Source organism: Podarcis tiliguerta, assembly GCF_965153285.1.
Source record: "Podarcis tiliguerta genome assembly, chromosome: 7".
NCBI classification, from domain to species: Eukaryota; Metazoa; Chordata; class Lepidosauria; order Squamata; family Lacertidae; genus Podarcis; species Podarcis tiliguerta.
Genome location: NC_139540.1, coordinates 53,472,558 through 53,494,638, shown reverse-complemented (window position 1 = coordinate 53,494,638; position 22,081 = coordinate 53,472,558). Strand labels below are relative to the sequence as shown.

The 22,081-nt window shown below is 42.0% G+C and overlaps 1 long non-coding RNA gene across 1 annotated transcript in view; it reads left to right on the top strand.

Moving 5' to 3' along the window:
- The window catches only part of LOC310681859, a 66,748-nt gene that overhangs the window by 32,684 nt on the left and 11,983 nt on the right, over positions 1–22,081 (top strand). Inside the window, exon 3 of the long non-coding RNA XR_014513658.1 lies at positions 9,510–9,607. This is a non-coding gene — a long non-coding RNA (uncharacterized lncRNA). The remainder of the gene's footprint in view (positions 1–9,509; positions 9,608–22,081) is intronic.

Sequence of the window (22,081 nt, the reverse complement as noted above, 5' to 3'; positions counted from 1 at the left end):
CTAAGACCCAAGCACTTGTTGACCATCTTCCCCAGCACCAGTCACCTGATAGCCAAGGTCTTCTTCACCTGAGGCATTCTTGCAGTGCTCCCACCTTCTGAGGTCCTGTTGGTGGCAACTGGATGAAGAGCCTGTGGAAGACTTTCCAGGGAAGTTTGCCTTGCACCTGCACTGCTATTTTTTTGTACCCAGTATTAACCTTTTTTATTCTCTTAGGCTTTTTAGATATTTTTAAACCCTAGGAAAGCCCCGAGGACCATACAGGGAAAACCTATTCTTCACTTTAAAAGACTTCACCCTGATGCCAAGAACAATATCCCCGAGACTTGAAGCATCTGTTGTTGAAATGAACCAAAGCACCCCTAACTCCAAATCCCCCCTCCTTTCTCAAAGAGTCATTATTACTTCAGCAACTTAACAATGTAAAGTTCTTTATATGCATCTAATTGCCTGTCACTGCTCCTTGCTCTAAACCCACAGCACGGCCACCAATACTACTTTCATGAGGTCTGGCAGAAAGGGCCCTGCCCGATATCTGGAAGCAACAGAGAGTGGGCTTTTCAAATCAGCATTTTCCTTTCAAAAGATCCCTTTGCCTGCAAATGCAATCAACATTTATTTTTATTATATGCAGTTGTTACATGACTCTTATTATTAGTTCAGTCCTGACGTCAGCAATAAACAATAATAGGATTGTGAACTATTGCTCTTCCTAATAAAATTATGTTTCTTCTCTATATTATAAATCTAATAGCCGTTACATTGGCACCCATAAAGATATATCACTGGTTTACCTTTTTAATATAAATAGGGCATTACATGTCTCAACAGTAAATATTCAGATTTATTTTTATACATTAAGCATGACTGTGATTAGATCATGAGTGACTGGTAAGTAAACATGAAAAGTAAAATTAATAGCCAATTTGCCAGTCTTCCCCCACCCCTCATTTACTTTATTCCGCTTACAGCACAGACCCTTTTTTTTTTTTGGTCTGGAATAATTCTCCCACGATTCTGTAGGCATTTTAGCAAGCAAGCCTGGAAGGCAAAGGCTTAAAAGTGGGAGGTCTGCCCAAATAACCAATGTTCATTTCCAGCTTGAGTCCAGTAAGATAAGGTAAATTCATACATCCTTCTCTTATAAGCAGACAAATGAGAACCTCAAACCTGAGGTCTCCTCAGATGAGGAGTAAAAGGAGAATGAACTTCCAGCAGATCTCCACAATGCCAGTGAGCCTAAGGAACCATTGGATCTGGATATCCCTGCCCTAGGACAGGAGGTGTCCCCAAATTTGGAATCCCATGTACAGTTCTGGTCTCTCATCTCTAAAAGGAGATTCTTGAATTGGAAAAGGTTCGGGAAAAGACAACGAAAATGATCAAGGGGTGGAGCAACTCCCCTATGAGGAAAGATTGCAGGGTCTGGGACATCGTAGTTTAGAGAAAAGGCAAGTAAGAGGTGACATGACAGAAGTTTATAAAATTACGCATAACACGGAGAAAGTGGATACAAAAAGCTCTCTCTCTCTCATAACACTAGAACTCATGAACACCCAGTGAAGCTGAATGTTCGTAGATTGTTGAGGGTGGCAACATGAGGATGGGCATTTCCTGCCATAGCTCCTCATTTGTGGGATAATCTCCCTAGGGAGGTTTGGCTGGCACCTTATACATCTTTAGGTACCAGGCACCTACCCTTACCAAACTCACAACAGTATCTTCCTAACGCTCTGTATGAGAAACAAATGACGCAACACAGAAGGGTCTTCTTCCTATGGACATAAGAACAGAAGAAGGCCTATCTGGCCCAACACCCTGTTTCCCACCATGGTCGTGTCAGCGAGCCAGGAGTTGGATTCCTCTTCATCAGGTCAGACTCTGAAGCCGAAGGGGATGCACAGCCATCACCCAAGGAGCTGCTATTAGATGAATCTGTGGGGTCAGTGCCCCCGGCCACTCCAGTCCAAGGATGTGATACTGTCATTCTGTTACTTCAAGAACTCTTAGAGGAGTTGCTTCAGTCCCCTCATCATTTTGGTCGCCTTTTTCTGCATCTTTTCCAGCTGTACAACATCCATTTTGAGATGAGATGAAGAGAAACATGTACAGTATTCCAATGTGGTTGCATCATAGATTTGTGTAGAGGAATTATTATATGGGCAGTTTTATTTCCAGTCGCTTTCCTAATGATATCTAGCATGGAATTCACCTTTTTGACAGCATCTGCACATTGTGTCTGTGTTATCACTGATTCCTTTGCTGGTCACCTACTACCAGTTTAGATCCCCATTAGTGTGCAATGCCCTCTATGCAGCAGGTATGAATGGCAAACTCACACAAAAGGAATATTATTGGTGGCTGCTCACAAGCTTTGGGCCACTGGAGGGCTACAAAGGCTGAGCATGAATGTCTCTTTGTGGAGGGGATGTAAAAAGGTTTATTTGGCTGGTGATAGTTTTATTTCAGCAGTCACTGCAGTATTTTAATCTGTATACATCTTCTATATCTTTCATGTGCTCAAAATGCAAAACACAGCGGCTCTCTGAGTTTGTGGTACAAATAGAATACAAAGAAAACTGCTTGCAAGAACTTGATTCTTCTGCAGATTTATTAACATGACATAATTAACATGAGTTAATTAACATGAGATAAGCTTTGCAAACTTATTAGCACTTACAAACAGAGCAGAACTGATGAATACTTCAGTCTAGTTTTTAGCTTTAAAATATGCATTGTCTTAATTATTTTGCTTTTAACATACCTTTAGGAAAGTGACCTAAGTGAACTCAAATATTAGAGTGTCTTATTTCATTTCACTGGTTGACTTTCAGAGCACATTCCCACTATTGGTAAAAGCCTTTTAGATAAAGGGGAAAATAGCCCCCTGGCCAATTCATTGCATTACATTTTCGTACACCCAAGTCTTCAAGTTGTGAAAAAGGTATTCAGCTGTGTGTTTTGTAATAGCTGGAAACTGCTCTGCTGCTGCACTTTTTCATTGCAACGTACATGAGTCAGATGAACTGAGATATGAAGCTGAAGTGATTCCACTTTTTTTCTGAAGCTTTGTAACAACTGGCTTGCTTTCCTCACCATGACTTCCTGGAGTTGGACTCCTAACAGTCATATAGTAATGGAACAAGCAGCAGATTCAGGGCCAAACCATACATTACTTCTATTGTGTCCCACGTTCTCAAACGGGTATCCCAACACACAGCAGGAAACACACAAGTTTCCACAGGAAAAAACAAATGTCCAGGGGCTCATTGGTCATGTGAGTATGCACAGGGATCAGCGCAGATTGAAATTCCTGCTCTTTTTCACTGCAAACCAACTAAAATTAATCAGAACACACAGAGAAAGCTCTGCAGATTAATCAGGACTTAATTTACTTTCCGAAAGCATCAAGACATGCAGAATGGCAAAGTATCTTCTGGAAAGAATTCTCAAGGTCCCCGGCCATCACATTCATTGCTATCCTTACTAGCAGCTTCAATAAATACCGGTAAATAAATAAATCTACATATGACCTAAAGAAGAACCTGACTTCAGTTTGAGAGCCAGTGTAAACAACACATTTGCTCCACATCTCTTCTCTTTCAGTGCAGGCTATTTGGGGGAGACACAATCTGAATCAAACCCTAGCATGGAGGTGGGGGGCTTTAAACCTTTGCCCCCTGCTGTGGTACCTATTCAGATTCAGGGCTCATGTCAGCAATCTGCATATGGGGGCAGGGGGAGCTCCTACTGAGGCGATTGGGACTATTTATTTTCCTATACAAATTCTCAGTACAAAGCCCCCAGTCTGAACTGGGATGATAGGGGAGGCAAAGGGCAAAAGCCCCCTACCCACATGCTTGTGTACTGATCCTGATTATTTTTTTCCTCTCTCTCTTCTCCCCCCACCCCGCCTTTCTGGCAATCTGAGTTTGAAAAAAGGTACACTTAAGGGCACAGCTACTGAGTGCATCTATAGCCTAGTTCAGGCCTCAGCAAACCAAATGCCTGTGATGGGCAGCATTCTTTAATGAATGCATTGGAATGAAAAGGCTCGTTTCATTTCATTTTTTTATTTCCGACACCATTACTCTCTGTAGTCTGACAGAAGTCATTTAATATCCTCCAATATTTTACATTAGAATCCAGAACATGGCCGCGTTCCCGGAGAGTCCTGTGACCCACATGAAATCATGAAACCTCAAAATGTGCATTTGGGGGCAAAATGTGTGGGATCACACAATATCATGTGTTCGTGATCCCACGTGTTTTGCCCCCAAATGCATGTTGTGAGCCTCCGTGATAGTACATTTTTGGGTGCCGTGCTGAGAGAACAGCTCCCAAAATCGGGATGCTCCGATTTTATCAGGGCAGTTGATGGATACGTCATTTCATCTTCACGCCCGAGTTTCACATTTCATTATGAACCCTCACAAATGGCCACAAATGGGTGAATGATTTGATCAACCTACCCCATGGGAGACAAGGAGGACCTTGCCATGTATGGCACATGGGTGTGGGCATGTAGCAAAACGTGTGGCCGAATGGGAGGTAAAATGATAGCCTTATATAGTGGAAGGAGAGAAAACACGTGTTTCACGTAGAGAGAGATGCTTAATCCCCTGCCTCTTAATAAGGCATCCAGGATGGCACAGCCCCCTTTCTTTGCCAACTCTGCAGTTTCTCCCTACAGAGAGACCTCTTCAGAATTCTCCCTTTCAGGAAAAGGCAGGCACAACTGATCTCAAGCCCCCTCCCCATCTCTGAAGAGAGAGGCCTTGCGCTGTGTGCAAGAGACAACCCTCTCCCCCTCAGCTGCTCTCCTTGTAGAACAGAAAACTCTCATAGCCCCCGAGGGGAAGGCCAGAGCTGCCCCTTGGCTCCTAAATGGCTGCTTTCATCAGAAACCTTTTGGAATAAATGTGTCCGGGAGCACCCTGGGGCAATATTAGACATGAACGCTGCTATGATCTATTTAAGCATGTGTGAGATCTGTATAAATAAGCCCCTCAAATCCCCCTCCCCTTTCTTCTCTCTTTCTGTCTATGAACCCTGACTAATGTCTTGAATGAAATCTTTAAATGTTTGATTTCAAAGTAGAGGGTAAAGATTTTTTTCTTCTTCTTCCCTATCTGTAAAAGGGGGTGGTGGTGGAGGAAGAGGTCATGTGGAGAATGTTGATTTTAAAAGTGGGGGGAGGCAAACCCATTGCGCCTACTTTCATGGAGTGGGGAGGGGGGGAATCCACAGAATGAGTCTTCAGCCTTGGCACCTGCTCCAGAACCTTCTTGATGAAGCAAAGGTTGTCTTCATTAAGAGCATTAATATTCATGCAGCATGGTAATTTTGACACAGAAAAGGTCTCTGTAACCTTTTCTTGTGTGAGAATTTTTTACTTCTCAAGGAAATTACAGTCCAGCAATGACTTAATTAATGCTGGGTTTCTTCAGCGGGTTTTGAAAAGCTGTCAGTTTAGGCTTGCCGTAGCTGTCAACCGAGGTGAAGTCTCCGGCTAGATAGATTGAAGGGAGGGAGGGAAAATATCCAAGTTCTAACATGGATCCATGTTGGGGCGGGGGGAGAGAAGGGGGGAAGTCACCTACCTCTCCGGCGTTAGCTTTAATTAGCAACCTGCTTGCCTTAATACGAGGTCATTTAATATGGGTCTGTAGTACATAGTCTGAATTAAATAACCAATTTTTCAGCCACTTTATCATTTCTATTGTTTTCATTCAAGCATCTGTTTCTCCTAATTTGTTTCAGTGGATAACACCCCTTCTATCTTGCTGGGAGAAGCCGTCTGATTTAAATGAGAGATTCACTTAAGGGGGAAAAATAGCAACGAGGGTGGAGCAATATTTTGTCTTAAAACTGTCCATCAAAACGTAACACAGGACCAAAGAAGAGCGTCGGCAAATGATGTTTATAAATCAAAGCTGACTCTCTTTCCCTCTACACATTTTGGCTTTGATCAGAATACAGTATGCTAGTCATTGATTAAGCTACCAAGATGTCTGTGTAGATTATTTAAACGGCAGAAAAGTACTAAGATTTTTTTTTTTTTAAGTGCTGTTTTGGGAGATTTGATGGAAACTACTCTATTGCTACCCTGCCCCTTTCCACTTTTGTCTCCACTCTCCAGACAAGTGTGAACGGGTGTCTGCAGTTAACCAGAGCTTTGGAATACATTAGACGCTGCACCACTTCTGACTTATCCCTGCTGCACAAGGTTCATTTTGCTGCACAGTTGTGGAGCAAAGTGAAACTACAGCCTGCCATTTCAAATACCTTCCAGGCTTTGCTCGGAAGTTGAATGCCTTGGTGCGGCTAGGCATAGCTAAAGTAGGTGCCCGGCAAAGGCAGTTCTGCTAATAATCTCACCACAGGAGCCACCCTCAATTTTTTAAAAAATATGACATGACATAAACCAGCTCGTTGCAATACTAAGAGTGAAAACAAAGCAAGGTTTAGAGGAATTCATGATGTTAAGAGCCAACGTGGTCCACAAAGCACTGCAGGGGCTGGTTTGAGTAACTGAGTTCTTCCTAGTCTTGGACTTGCAGGGTAGCTTTGAGCAAATACTTTGCTTTCAGCCTATCAAATTGCTTTGTGCCACTGGCATCCTGATTGGTAATCAAGCCCATCCACCACCATCACCACACCTGTACTGAATGGCAGAGGAAGGTAATATTAGGATTATTGTGGGCCTCACAGACTTCACATTGCGATATTGGACCCAAAGAACAGGCATTCAAGCAGAAACACACCCGCACACATTTTTATATAGTTTCTTGTCTGTGAAATATGAAGAAGAAGAAGAAGAAGAAGAAGAAGAAGAAGAAGAAGAAGAAGAAGAAGTTACCCAACACAACTGTAAATCTGTAAATAAGAAGAAGAAGAAGAAGTTACCCAACACAACTGTAAATAAGAAGAAGAAGAAGAAGAAGAAGAAGAAGAAGAAGAAGAAGTTGTTACCCAACACAACAATTAAAACTACACATACAGTGCTATAAGTACTAATGTTTAATATACATTAATTAAACACTGTGAAAGAAACACCTAAGGCAAGACCCCCACTTGGAGCATAAGTCTAAAAAAACACAAAATCCCCATCCAAAAATAACAATCCCAATGGGCAATATTAAACTACTGGTTGGCATTGGGGACACTTAAAAACCCAAAGAACAAACAGTGCTTCTCCTGTGGGAGAACACTGAAGGGTCTCCCAGGATTTTATGTTTAATGACTACAAGACAGAGACTGTAAAGCAGTTGGCACAAAGAAAATACTGTTATATACACAATCTGCACTAGCACAGCACAGATCCATGATGTGGCCTTATTGTGTTTTAGTAATTAGATGCTACTTTGGGGGGCATGCTGAAAAGGGTCATGTAGTCATACAGATTTTAAACACAAATAATGGTCACTCCCCTCAATGTATACAGTCTGAAGCTGTTATCCTGTCTACCATGGGCTAAGTACATGATGGGAAATCTGTGATATGATTTTCCATTGTTTTGTTTTGTTTTGTTTTAAAAGTAATGGTTGCCTTACATTGGGGGTTCCGTTGAAATGAAGTGGTAGGGGAGTGGGTTTAAATATGTCCTTGTGTCATCCCCTTCTGAAAATATTTGCCCAATTTGTAAACTGCTTTGAGGTTTTTCTTTTACAATCAAGCGGTGTATACATTTTATGAAATAAATAAATAAACAGCACAAAACATATAGGTACTAGTGTGTTTTTCTGCAAAGGTCAAATAGTAGTTGTGAGTCTGCTTTGCAGAGGAAGTGGGGAAGGGTATTATACCTCTTCCCCAATGCCACAGTCCTGATATTTTCTCCCTCCTGCTAATGCAACTCACAAAAACTGTGGGACACCAGATTATGGATCTTCCACAGCTACATGCATTTCTGTTCTTGGACCCATCTGAAATCAGCAAAACTAAACAGCCTTGGTAGAAAATGCAATGACACTTTGAAAGCTCAGAGAAAAACTGAATGTATATCAGAGCATTGTATGAATTGTTAGTACACATCTGGTAAAATGTCTGTGGGCTTGTATACATACACATAAATGCACACACACACATATCCACACAGGAATTCTGAAAAATTGATATTTTATTCAAATTATAAAGCACATTTTCTCTCTTAGATTAATAAAGTACAGATCTCACTGGAGTTGTCTATTACTTTATAACCTCCCAATGGACCACTGTAATGTGGGTGCACTCTTAGAACCCCCTGGAAACTTCACGAGGTGCAGAATGTGGATGTTTTGTTATTGTTGAGCGTCAGCTATAACTGACCCATTAAACTTATCCTCCACAGGCTGCATTGACTCCTACTTTCCACAAGCACAATAAGATGGCTAATAAGCTCTAAGCCAAGGCAAATGGGTGCTAACTCACACAGAGCTCTGTTGATTGATTCCAGCTGAACCCAGAAGCAGAAGATTTAATTTCACCCTTTCTAACTGTTTCTATATTCAACAAGCTGGTAGCAAGGCAAATGCTACACTGGCTCTGGTTTTCAAATTTCAATATGCAGTAAAGACATATTGATGGTTTATGCTGATTTCTAGAAGGTGGGCCTTTGCTGCTTTAAATTTCAGTTTAGGAAGTGTTTCCACAGTTGATCAGAAACGCATATTAAAAATAAGTTTAAACACAGAGAGATTTTGTAAATGCAAACTGCATGAATAACTGCAGCACTACAAATGAACAGAATTGTTTTTCAGGAAGAGGGCCATAGTTTCAGTAACAGAGCACGGTATCTGTTTTGCATGCAAAACGTCTCAGGTTCAAGTCCTGACATCTCCTGGTAGGACCAGAAATGCCACCCACCTGAAATCCTGGCAAACCACCGCCAATCAGTGCGGACAGTATAGCGCTAAAAGGACAAATGGTCCGACTTGGTGTAAGGCAGCTTCCTATGTTCCTGTCTGAAAAGGATATTGTACACCTTCCCTTTTGCACCCTAGCTGAGTGCAAATTCTCAAGACTTGTGCCAAATTCAATCTCCACACTATCATGCTTTTTTGAACATGTATATAGATCCATGAACCAAAATGATAATTCCCTGGAAATATATAATCAGTGCAGACACAGACTATTTACAGTGCCGTGAAGGATTTCCATAGTGCTCCTTATCAGTCCTTCCACTATCTTGGAAGGAAGTCACATTAATTTTAGTTAAGGCTGACTCGCAAGCAACCATGTACCTATGCAAATTCTTCTGAATTCCAGGGGGTTTACTCCCAAGGGTTCTTAGTTTGTCCTCACCTTAAGAATGAAAGGAAGTAAAATGGAGATGTGCAAAGGCCTTTTTTATTATTTTAACACCACATGCTGTGGAATTTGTTTTCCTCCTCATAATCCTGCACATACACATTGCAATCTGCTTGCTTTAAAGAATATCTCATAGCGCCACAGACAAACAGTGAGAGCTGTATTTTTAATGTCATTACATAACAAAATAAATATTTTATCTTTCCTGTGCATAATAGAGTAATTAGACAGCACAGCGTATTGGATTAGCACACATCAGTGATGCATATTAATCACAGAATGGAGACAGAGCACTATGAGATGCAACAGAAGCTCGGTGAGTACCCATTTATACACACAAACTGAAAAATAATAGTCTTTCTATTTCAGATGGCATGACATTTCATATGTAAATGTTAATTTCGTTTGCCACTTGGGAGGAGCCACTTATCTTACCATAGACCACATGATCTGCATGTGCACGCCCCACATTTACTGACCAGCATCTCTGGTTAAGAGGATCTGAGTAGTAGCCTGGCTAGCAAAGACCTCTGCCTGCTTCCAGATGACAGTGTGAGCTATCTTGGAAAAGTATTCAGAAATTACAACTGGTTCACAATGGAGCTGCCAGATTATTTTACCAGATAGGTAACAGGAACATCCATTTGCAAACAGTTGCACTGGCTCACTATATGGTTTCTAGGCTCAGTTCAAGGTGGTGGCATAGTGACATTAAACTTGAAAGCACTGAACCATCTAGGATATCTGCAGATCCACCTATCTATAGTTAACACTCCCCATCAAAGGCTCTGCCTTGGATACCAGTGTTTCTCAAACTTGGATCCCCAGCTGTTGTTGGACTACAACTCCCATCATCCCTGACCACTGGTCCTGCTAGCTAGGGATGATGGGAGGTATTGTCCAACAACAGCTGAGGACCCAAGTTTGAGAAGCACAGCAAACTCCTGACACACAGCAGTGGGGGTGTCTATTTTTTAAAAGACATTTTCAGCCTTGGCCCCAAGGCTTTGGAATTACTTGCTGGGAAAATCCACTCTGCCCCCTCTTTGTTGGCTTTTCAGTGCCATATTATGCTAGTTTTATTTCGCTGAGGAGCATCTCTGAAGTTCAGCAAGCTCCTGGCTTTCCTGTGTTGCTGCAAAGTATTGTGTGAAAATGGTTTTATTGCCGGTTTATCTTTCCTTCTTATCAAGCAGTTTGTACATTTTATGCATTGTTTTTACTGTTGAGGGATCTATGCTGAAAACACACAATATAAATGCTTTCAATACATAATCAGAGTAGATGGACTGCTGATTTTATTGAGTAAAGGCAGCTTGTTGTATGCCTTACGGATGCCGTGACAAACATCATTGACTTTTTACATTATACAGAACAAGTGGGACCAGCCACAAACATTTCTGTGCTTTCTCTACACTGTAGGAAGGGTGCTACTTTCCAGCACTCCATTCAGCCTAGATCAGGAACCTTGGACTTCTGTTCAGTCCCCAGGGAGCTTCAGGCTTGGGAATGAAATAAAGGAATACATTTAGCTGTGCCTAAAGAGGGTTTGCAGACAACGTAGACCACCCTAATTCCTCCCTCCACATATTATAACCTGCCTTCCGCTGCCCTTCATTTTCCATCCCCCCACCAGATGACACACACATATTCCATACCTTAAACTGTTCTTAGCCATAGACTTGAGGAGTAGATACTGCCCTCTTCAAGAGAGTTTACAAAGAACATGTCAGGGCTCCAGTTCAGAAGAATGATGAGGGAGTGTTCGTGATTGGTTTCTTGGTTGTAAGGTGGCTTCTAAGTACATCCAGCCAAATAACTCTAGGAGCCCTCTTCAGACTTTTCCACTCAACATGGGAAGGTTGGAGATGGAGGGGATATGCACAGCATAGGTGTCTCGTTTTCAGCACCTGGAGATGGCTCCAGCCTTAACTGCTGATTCCTTTATACCTGCTTCTCTACCTCCTCCCAGGATAAGATGGTGGCTTCATGTGCCTTCAGACCCTACTCTGAGAACCAAGTTCTGAATAAATAAAAATTGACAGGAATGGTGGGTAGTTCTGCTCTTCTACCTTCTCTCTCTTTTTCAAGTTACATAGAAATGAATTAATTTACAGAGAAAACAAAATAAAACAAAAAATTCTTTCCAGTAGCACCTTAAAAAGGTAAAGGGACCCCTGACCATTAGGTCCAGTCGTGACCGACTCTGGGGTTGCGGCGCTCATCTCGCTTTATTGGCGGAGGGAGCCGGCGTACAGCTTCCAGGTCATGTGGCCAGCATGATTAAGCTGCTTCTGGCGAACCAGAGCAGCACACGGAAACGCCATTTACCTTCCCGCCGAAGCGGTACCTATTTATCTACTTGCACTTTGATGTGTTTTCGAACTGCTAGGTTGGCAGGAGCAGGGACTGAGCAACGGGAGCTCACCCCGTCGCGGGGATTCGAACTACCGACCTTCTGATCGGCAAGTCCTAGGCTCTGTAGTCCACAGCCCACAGCGCTACCCACGTCCCTGAAGAAGTATCTGAAGAAATGTGTATGGACACGAAAGCTCATACCAATAACTAACTCAGTTGGTCTCTAAGGTGCTACTGGAAGGAATTTTTATATTTATTTTATTTTATTTTATTTTGATTACGGCAGACCAACACGGCTATCTACTTGTAATTTACAGACAGTATGACTTAAAAAACAACAACAACATGTGAAACTTTAAGAGAATGTGATTTCTATAGGGTGCAGGGAATGAATAGGAAGGTTATCTGGATTAAGTTGAGTATTGGGAGCATTCAAGATTTTGGAGAGTTGGATGGATGGATAAACAAACAGACAAACAAATGGAACCCAGGTAAATGACAAAGACAGAAAACATCTGAAAAGTATTTCAGCATTCCAAAATGCCTCCATCCTTTCAGCGTTCACAAGGCTATAGTGTAATGCCTTATTTATAGCATGTTTTCCAATGACTGATTTTCTCCTCACTATTTTAACACTCAGCTGTTGTTCCTCATTTCTCTCTTCATTTCTTTGCCTCTGTGATCTCTGATTCTGCCCACCCCCTACTCCAATTGCTGGTTTAGATGCTCAAATGAGACATCCAACCTTTTAAAGAAATCATTCATTTTGTTTAAAAGGTTGAATATGTCATGATAAGTTTGATGGGGCTGATATTAAAAACTAAATGTTCATTTTGATTTTGTTGGGGGCCCTAGTATCTTAAAAAAAAAAAAACCACTTAGGCCAGGTCTGTAAAGAGAGGACAGGTGTAGAATGGCAATGGATTCAGTTGGACTGTACATGTACCCTGTATGAAATCAGGGCCTGGCTCATTTCTGCATATATTATATGAGTGCTTTGAATGGGTTCAGGTCCCAGATAGTACTTGTGCCTGAAAAGTTACACAATGAACTGTTCAGGAATATCAACATTACAGATGGCCACCTATTCCATATTCTCTTTCCTGCACCCTTTCTTGACTGTTTTTAAGAGCCTATTGAAATAAAGATATCATATGGTACCACTCTTCCTGGTGTCAGCCCACAAAGACTTCTCCCTGACATGCTAACATTCAGCCTCCCAGCTACGCTCTTGAAGTTCATTCTAGCAGGTACCACAGTTAGGTCAGCTCTTTTGATTTGCTCTTCACCTCAGCACACCTCCATCTCCCATTCTTTATGTCTCCAGCACGCAGAACTGTTGTTTTGAAACAACAGATTTAAATTTCTGCAGAGGCACACTGGCCTCCCTTTGCTGGTATCATATACATGCTTTAGGTGATCCATCCAAAGAGAGAGGTTCAGGGGGGACAGGGGGGGACTTTGCGGTCTGTTAAAGATACCCATGCTACTGAGGGACAACAAGAAGTAGACAGTTTAGGAACAATCAGACAGATTTCTCATCCCCATGGCATCATAAATAAGCTGCTGGCTCCACCTGCGGCTGCTGCAATGACAACATAGTCTACACTTCAGTACACTTTAAAGCTGATCAATTAATTCTAAAGCACTTTTAATGAGATCACAGAATCTGTGGGATCATGCTTTAATGACACTAAAAGCTCTGTAAGAGGAGCAAAGAGCTTTCAAGGCATCACTCAAATATATACTATTCCAGAGGGGAAGTAAAGGGGGGGGGGAGAAATAAGGTAAATAATGAGGTTGAGATTATGTACTATGTAACTATATGCTACAATGTGGTGGTGGGAGATTACGGTACCCTGTTCACCATCTCCAAAGTATTAATTTCCTAAATCCTTTACAAATTGGAATCTGGTCCTGAGATCATGGAAAAGTCATAGGTGTCCACTGGGACCTGTAAGGCGGAAGGAAGAGATGCCAACAGTAGGTTGAGCCAGAGGCAATGATAGACAGACATCTAATTCTGTTTTCATCCCATCCTCCTTCCTGCTAAATTGCTAGGACAACACTGAGACTAAGTAGGAGGAATTTGACAGGCAGTGCCACTCTCTGGACTGATTGTAAGCAGATAGGCAGGCATTGGGGGCTGGCTGACATTAGTGGGGCAGTGCCCCATTTGTCCTGATGGACCAGCCTCAAATGGATCTAGCTTCATGAAGAACTGAGGGTCTCTTATTTCGGATGTAGAGGAATTTCCTTCTTATTTAACGAAAAAAAATACAACCCAATGCCAAGTTAGGCTCAATCTGGAAATAAAAATACCACAGTTCCATAGACAATAACTAAGTATGGGGTGTGTGGAAATTCTGTTGGCATGAAGGATGAGGTTTTAATAAAATCCTCTCTTTAAAAATTGCCTTTTTTATTTGGCTTCCTTGAAAATTTAATTATACCAGTCATTGCTTTCACCTTGAGGGACACCAGTTGAAATGACCATCCGATGACAGCTTGGCGGCCTCTATGATAAGGAAATGAACCAGAAGCTTCTCCTTTGATCCTAGAGGAAAAGTGTCCACATCGCTAAACAACCCTCATAATTAACACCTTTCTCTGACACCTCATCAGAAACCAACAATCACTGAACCACTCAGAGGACATTGCTTGGAATGGTTAATCAGCCAAGCCTAATCAGAGAAGATGAGTTCCAGAATCTTTATTTCTCCCCTCCCCCCATTTTTTTCATATATTTTTTAAAAACCCATATTTTTGCAACACACCTTCATTGCTTTTGCATCCACTTACTGTTATAAATGCCGGCTACTGCTCCTATTTCCCATTGTTGCTCAACTGGCTTTGACTACACTGCAGAAGTGAAAACAGTGAAGAAGACAAAGAAGAAGCAGAGCAGTCAAAGGACAACAGAAAGACAGGAAGTGGAAAGGTGGCATTTAAAAATTAACTGCACGTTCTTTACAATAGCACTTTAGCCACAAGCCACTGTCCTGACTTTAGAGGTGCACATGCTTAGATGAATAGAATTGCAGCAGCAACCTCATATTAAGCAATGAAGCGCAGGGAAGTGAAACGGCAGAGCAAGTAATCAGAGTGAAGAAAGAGTGAGCTGTGGAAACTTCTGGGCAGACATGTTGAATGTATTTAATGTATTGTCTAGCAGGCTTTGCCCAAAAGCTACTACAGTAAACACACTTCCCCTACATGACACAGAGGACACTAAGCTTTTGGGCCCCAGTGAGAACACCGGGAATTTTGAGGAAGTACCATAGGTGCTAGTCACAAACTGACCGCTGTAGGATGTAATACAAAATGGCGGCGGGGGGGAGAGACTCATAATACAAAATGGCTGTTGTGAGGGTGTGGTGCATCACAAAATAGCTGCCACATCTAAAAGAGCAGCAAATAAAGAGGCAGGCATGCAGCATGGTGTGGGTATGCCATTGGAGGAGTGTTGAGGGGATATTTCCCGAGAACTTCCACAGGTGTCATAGCAGGTGCACCGGTGCCCATGGGCACTGGGTTGGCGGCCCCCTTTGTAAAACAATAGCTCATGTGCTGGGCTCCCTCATCTCCCTTTTGCATACATCACAATCACACACCTTTGCCTGCAGTGAGCACTGACTTCCCCCATACAGCTCACATGGCCCATTTGTAATCAGGCTAACCCTCCTTCCTCTTAACCCACTTATGCCAGAGGTGAAATCTACTGCCTCAAACCTTAAACAAGCAATCCTAGGGCACCATGGAGCACGAGCATCCCACACTGCAATGTTTGCTGCGGGTTCCAGGAACTGAAAATATTGGGGGGGGGTACCTTTCCTGATGAGCTCTGAGGTAATTGGCTCTCTTAATCTGCACAAAGGAGCCACTAGGGGGAGCAAAGTAGGATTGTAGTGCTGAGAGAGGAAGGGACTCAGCAGCTTGGCCCCAAACAGCTGAGAGACTGATTCCTTCCCTACCATCACTCTCAGGTGTTAAGATCAGCTGAGGGGAATCCAGTACACTTAGAAGTCTGAGGTGGCAACAGCCTGGGAGCTGTAACCTGCCCTGAGAGTTTATGGTGAAGGGTGAGTACAAAATTAAAATTACAGTGTTGGTGTTGCTGCTGCTGCTGCTGTTGCCATTTCTTAGTTGTTTTCCTTCTCCATCATTTTCTGGATGTAAATTTCACAGTCACAAACAAATGAAACTGCTATTTACCCCAGTAGGGGAAATGTTACAGGCCTTGCTTGGAAGATGCCCAGGGCAGGGTTTTGTTTTTGTTTTTTTAAAAAGCAAAAACTCTAGGAAATGTTGGACGTTTGTGGTGCTCACTGCATTGTTAGGCTTTTTGGTTTTCATTCTCTTCCAGCACCGGTTTGAAATTTTTTTCACAGGATTTGCTTTTATAGGCACAGTGCTAATGAATCCTAGTGCAACTTCCAGGGAAATATTTTTGAGGGTTGCTGTGGCTACAATCCTAAATATGCTTACTAAGGGGCAGGGCCCCATTAAACCTAGTGGGGCTGCCCTCCAAGTAGAAACAGATAGGACTGCAGTACGAGCAATTTGACATATATATATATAAATATATATAAATATATATAAATGTATGCATATCTGCTCAGAAATTCTTCTCTACACATATGAATTGTCATTGTGCACAAACCTATCTCTGTCTTGCTCTTTCATATGCTGTTCTTCCCCACCCCTACCCCCACCCAAACTAAAGAGTTCAGCCTGAGATACAATATTGGAGAATTGATGACACCTGGCAACTTGCTAGCTGGGCCAGGTTTGCCAAGTCTGACAAGCTGGAGTTTGTTAGCATTTAACCTTGCTTAACCTTTGACCTTTAGTTACTTTCTGCTGCCCCCAAAATGACTAATAAAAGACCCAGGGCCGCATCTCTAATCTTAGGGGCATTACAAGCTCTTTGGTTTCCCATTTACACATATGGCAGAGCTTCAAAGTGTCAGATGCAATACTCCATTGACATCTCAAGAAAGATTTAATGAAATTCATTTTTTGGCTCTTTGAATATGCTACATTTCAAGACAGGTCTTTAGTATTTATGCTATTATTTGGTTAAAAAGCACCAGTAGTAATTTTCTACCTTGTGCCATTAAGCATGTGGTTTTCTTTAGTCTAAAGATCTCACTTGGCCTCCCTGTTCATATATCTACCATGGTGTATTTAGAAACCATGCACATATATCAAAATATACTTTTTGTCCTGTTATGGCTGGATTTAAAATGTATTGAGTATAACACTTTCTTTTCTTTTCCTTTCCCTTTTTTCTGTTGAAAAGACACATTTTAAAACAGTTAATGTAGTGTTTGACCTTCCATTAAAAAAAATAAAAGATACCATTAAACCAGGTCCAGAAACACTAGCAAGTGAGTAAATGTTTAAACCACAAATCTCCCTGAACTCCTGTGGGAAGGAGGGTTCTACCAGTGCCAAAATGGCAAGATCATATATCAGAAATGAGTAATAATGTGCAAAAATACGTTGCAGTAAAAAACACAAACTAAAAAGGAAAAAAGAGGGGAAAGATTTGGGAGAGGGAAATCATAACAGGGATTTCTGAGAGTATAAAGATGAACCAGTGGGCCAGGGCAGGATTTATTTAAGAATAATAATAGTAATAATAATAATAATTCCCACAATAATGCATGCACATAGCCCTGCACATCGAGAACGTGCCAGTACCACCTTTTCATTATTTCCTTATGTTGGTTTGAGGAATAGATCTATATGGGGAGTGATGCTGGGAAAGAAATGCTGAAATTAGCTATGCAAATGAGCCTTTGCTGAAAGTGCACGTATAAAGCCAGACTGTATATTCCACGCAGCAGACAGTTAAAAATTTGAACATAAGGTAGCATTTCCTTGATCATATCCCATAAAAAGAGCAATTTGCTAAACCCTTGTAGCACAGTATGGAAGGTGGTGTATTTTACTGATAATGTAAGAGATGACAGATAGTTCTATACTAGGAGGTTTCAATGGCGTCGAGTTGTGTAGCGTAATAAATTGTCAGGAGCACAGACAGAGGAGAGTGCAGGCGCTGCTCCACCTCCAGTAGCCAAATAATTCAGCCCCGGCTCAGTAATTATGCTGTGTGAAAATATGGGATTAATTAGACCGGTACACTAACACACTGTAGTCTCATTAAAGGCTGAACAGCATTTTCATAGATGCTGCCACTTGAGCAGGGCTGCCGCTAATGTGAAAAGACAAAGTCGCCTCTTTTCACACTCCTTGCTTATTACCTTACTTAAGGCCACTTAAGCAAACTTCCGAAGGCAGCCTTGCAGAAAACCCTATGTCAGGGTTATTTCATTATTTTATGTCTGTAGAATGCGCAGGGAAGGGAAATTTAAAATAAATGGGGATCAGGTGTAGGGCACACCAAAAGGAAATGTTACAGGCTTCAAAACAAATGCTTTCTTTAAACACACACACACACACACAAAGAAACCCCACCCAGCAACAACCCAACATATTTTGCTAGTGTGGACATGGCTGCAAATATCAAAAGTTGTTCCTCAAGTGCTTGATCTTAATTTGCAACTTCCTGATGCCACGTGTGAATTAATACATACTGAAGAAGGCCTGTGCCTTTGGCAACCAAGAAAGGGTGAGAAAAAGGGTACAACTGTGTACATTATGTGCCTTTTTCTAGTTTAAGAGCGTATTGCAACCTCTAAAGGTGGGATGCAACATTAGAAGTCAACCCAAACCCACATTTGCTTTGTAGTGCTAGTACAGAATGGGGTACACATCCAGGTGCGTTTGCCCTTCAGAAATTCCTCTTTCCTAGCCTATTGTTTCCCTGGTGAGGCTCAGTAAGCCTGAGTAAGCCTGGCCAAGAGGGATGTAAGGGGTGAAGGGGGGTGAATGACAAGGAGGAGGGCTAAGCATGACACCCCTTCCTCCCAGCTTACTTTGAAAACGCAAGTTTGAGGAGCCATGTTTGCTCAGCTAATGTTTAGCTGCTCCCCAAAGGCCCGATTCACAAAACTTAGCTGGTGACATGATAGCCACTTAAAAATGCAATTACATAGAAGGTACTCTGCATTGGCAAACAGTTCATTTTAATAGCTTCCTGTGTAGTTCTGGCAATTTTCACCATGCCAGGACAATCCACAAGAGAGAGAGGTGCTGAAATCATCGAAACAACATGGGAAGCTGGTTCACATGAAGAGCTTGCCATATGGAGCTGTATCCAGACAGCTACATTTCCCAAAAAAATCAGGTTATACAACCAAACAGGGCCCACATTAGTACAGTCACATGGTGATGGAAACACAGAGGATTGGCTCCAACCCTGTGCAAATGGCATTCTGCTTATACAATGGGACTTCCCCTTCCACTCCTTCCCTCTACGGCACCCCCACTCCCCAAACCTGCTCTAGAGCAGATTTTGAGGGACTGTCTCTAGAATGTAAAGAATCCTGATGAATTTTCTCATAGCACAGGAATTCTTACACATCTTATTTATCAAATTGGTAAATAGGGGCCAGTTAACATGTGATGTTTTCAATTATTTTGTTGTGGTGAACCAGCACCAATATGTGCTGGAGTAGGAGTAGCTGATGTGGTTCTCTCCAGGTGTTATTAGGCTACAAGTCCCATCAGCCCCAGCTAGCATGGCCAGCATCCAGGGTAATGGTGGTTGCAGGCCCACAGCTTTTGGAAGGCACCATGTTGGCTAGTCCTTCACCCTCATACTTGAGAAGTGGACTAAAACTGGGATTTGGAAAGTTATGATATGGGAACATTTGTCTGCTGTGAATTAAATTGTTTTTACTAATAATAAATATTCCAATGAATCATTTTTCTTCTTCTGAGGTTAGGTGGGGGTACATATCTTAGAGCACGTGCTATGCATGTTTAAGGTCAATCACGACCAACTAAAGGGCAGCAGATTGCAATGGCTGAAGAGGGCATTGTCCTGGCACTACGTATCAAATCAGAATAGATCACCATGGGCAAGATTAACTGATTCTGTTTCAGATAAAGTCAATTCATGTCCACTGCATCTTAAGGTATCATGAAGGAGAATTTTCTGTATCCCAAGCACTTTTGAGGGGGGGAAACCTATTCTGTTTTGCTGAGGTGTCCCCCCCCCCCAGTTTTGTTATCTACCTGCTCCTTAAGGATGGACAGATGGACAGATGTTAGTACAGGAAGTCCATCCTTTAAACTGTGTTGACCTCAGTAGGGCACCTTTTCTTGGACTCGAGAGACCTATTAGAGCACATATAAACTGGGATGCAGAAGAGAGGGAGGTAGGGAGAGAGAGGAGGAAAATACAATGTGATGAGGATAAGAAAATAATGGAAGCAGCTATGCCAGAATACCATCAAACTTGAAAATGCCTTTGAAATAATATTCAAGACGGGGTGGGGTGGCATAAGAGTGGGGGAAGCTGGCATTCAATAGACTGAATCTTGCTTTGTGACTTAACAAAAGTGGGCAAAGTGAAGAAGAGGAGTGAAGTGGAAGGGGGAGAGAACTAAACTGAAGGGTGACATGAAACAAGTCAGCCTGCAGAAGGCTGTAAGGTTAGCATCATTAGCAAAGAGGAAAAATGATTAGCAGTAAAAAGCGAGGAGTTAAAAAGATTTAAAAGGAAGAGGAAGCAGGAAAGGGAAAGGGAGCAGGGAATGTATTATAAACTAATTCCACACAGATACATCTGAATTATTGGTGCTGTGTTAGCACACCAACATTTTTATGAATATTTATCTTTCTCGTACAATATGGGAGCAATTTAATTATTCTGCATCATCCTAAGGGCTGGCTCACACAATACCTTATTTGTTCCCCAGGTAGTCCTGACCTTCCTTGGATATGCAGTTCAACGTAATGTGGGAGTCAGACAATCAGGGATATAGATGGCAACAAATCTGCCAGTTTCAGTGGCTCGAAAACACAATGTTGTGATCACCTGCTCCATATATTATATCTAGTTCTCTGAGTATCTGGGGGAAGAATGGGACTGTCCCTGTGGACAGAAAAATGCTGTGTATGAACAGGCCTCATGATTCTTAAAGGGGCTTCTTTGTTGTGGTATTAATATGTATCATTAGAGGAAGTCCAGTCTAGTGGTGAAGGCACAATTTAGGCCTCAGTTGCCTAACTCTACTAGCTGCTGACTTCCACAGTTTTACTCTGTTTGACAAGTTCTTTTGGCTAAAAGGGGGCTGAAGGGATTGTCACCCACAGTTATTATGCAGTGAAGTACATTTATGCTTCAATCCTAATTGTGGTGTGAAAATAAACACTTTCACCTTAAAAGAATGGACTGCTAAAGTTATGAGTGGCCTTCCATGGAGCATGATGGTATTGGAGAACATATGTACTAACACAATTAGGCTGTAATTAAAGATCAGTATTTCTAAAACCTTGTTTACATTTAGAATTAGGATGTGCGTTTGAGACTGGATTGAAATTTAGGTTCGGGATCTGGGGATTCAGATTTAGCAGATATTAGCTGGATATGCCCCAAGCTTTCTTTCACTATGCCACTTTTAATGTGAGGCATGGTAGATTTCCACAGAGAGGTGAGTGAGGTGTGACTATGGAATTTTGTTTAGAAGCTTAACCATGTTGCATATTGTAGCAAAACCAACAAGCAACCTTGTAGTTACTTAAAGATACAGGGGGAATTCAACACCCTACTGTTGCAAATGTTCTGTCTGTGCAAGCATATCAGCTTGCCAGATGAAATGACCCTCCCCCCATGCTGTTCTGGGGGTGCTCCCGACCCTTGCAGATCCAATTTTGGGTCTGCAGAGGTGCACAGGAGAAGGAGAGAGGGGGAAAGCCCCAATGTAGAAGCAGAAGACTTTAACAGAATTTCCACTGATATATTTTATTGGGTGAATCCCATCCTAACAATTTGATGGTTGTGTGAGTTTTTGTATACAATATATACTTGAAGCAGGCAATGGAAATGTTGTGTCAGTATAAGCACATGAGTTTAGTGGGGGTTGTTTTGCAAGACAAGATCTGTAAATGAATGCACGTTGTAATCAAATAAATGGCTTTGGAAGTAGAAATACACTAACAGTCAAAGAAAAGTCAATGCCTGGCATTACCATTAAGCAGGGTGAAACCACAATCTCAGGCGAAGCTACTGTCTCAGGCTTCAGATGCTGTGGGACAGGGGATCCTGGAGGCTGTTCCTCTAACCCCCAATTCAGCCATTCCTATTAAACAAAAGTCCCAGATGGATATTAATAGGTAGGAGAGGATATATTAATAGTAATTTATCCCTCCAGGCACCCATGTTTGTGCGCTGAACACACAAAGAGGTCAGCTTACCACTGTATTTAAAGCACATGGCCGAGCAGAGTTAAAAGTCCCATGCTTAGCAGAAAAGTGGAAAGCAAAGGAATAGACTATGAAGGCTTCTTTTAAT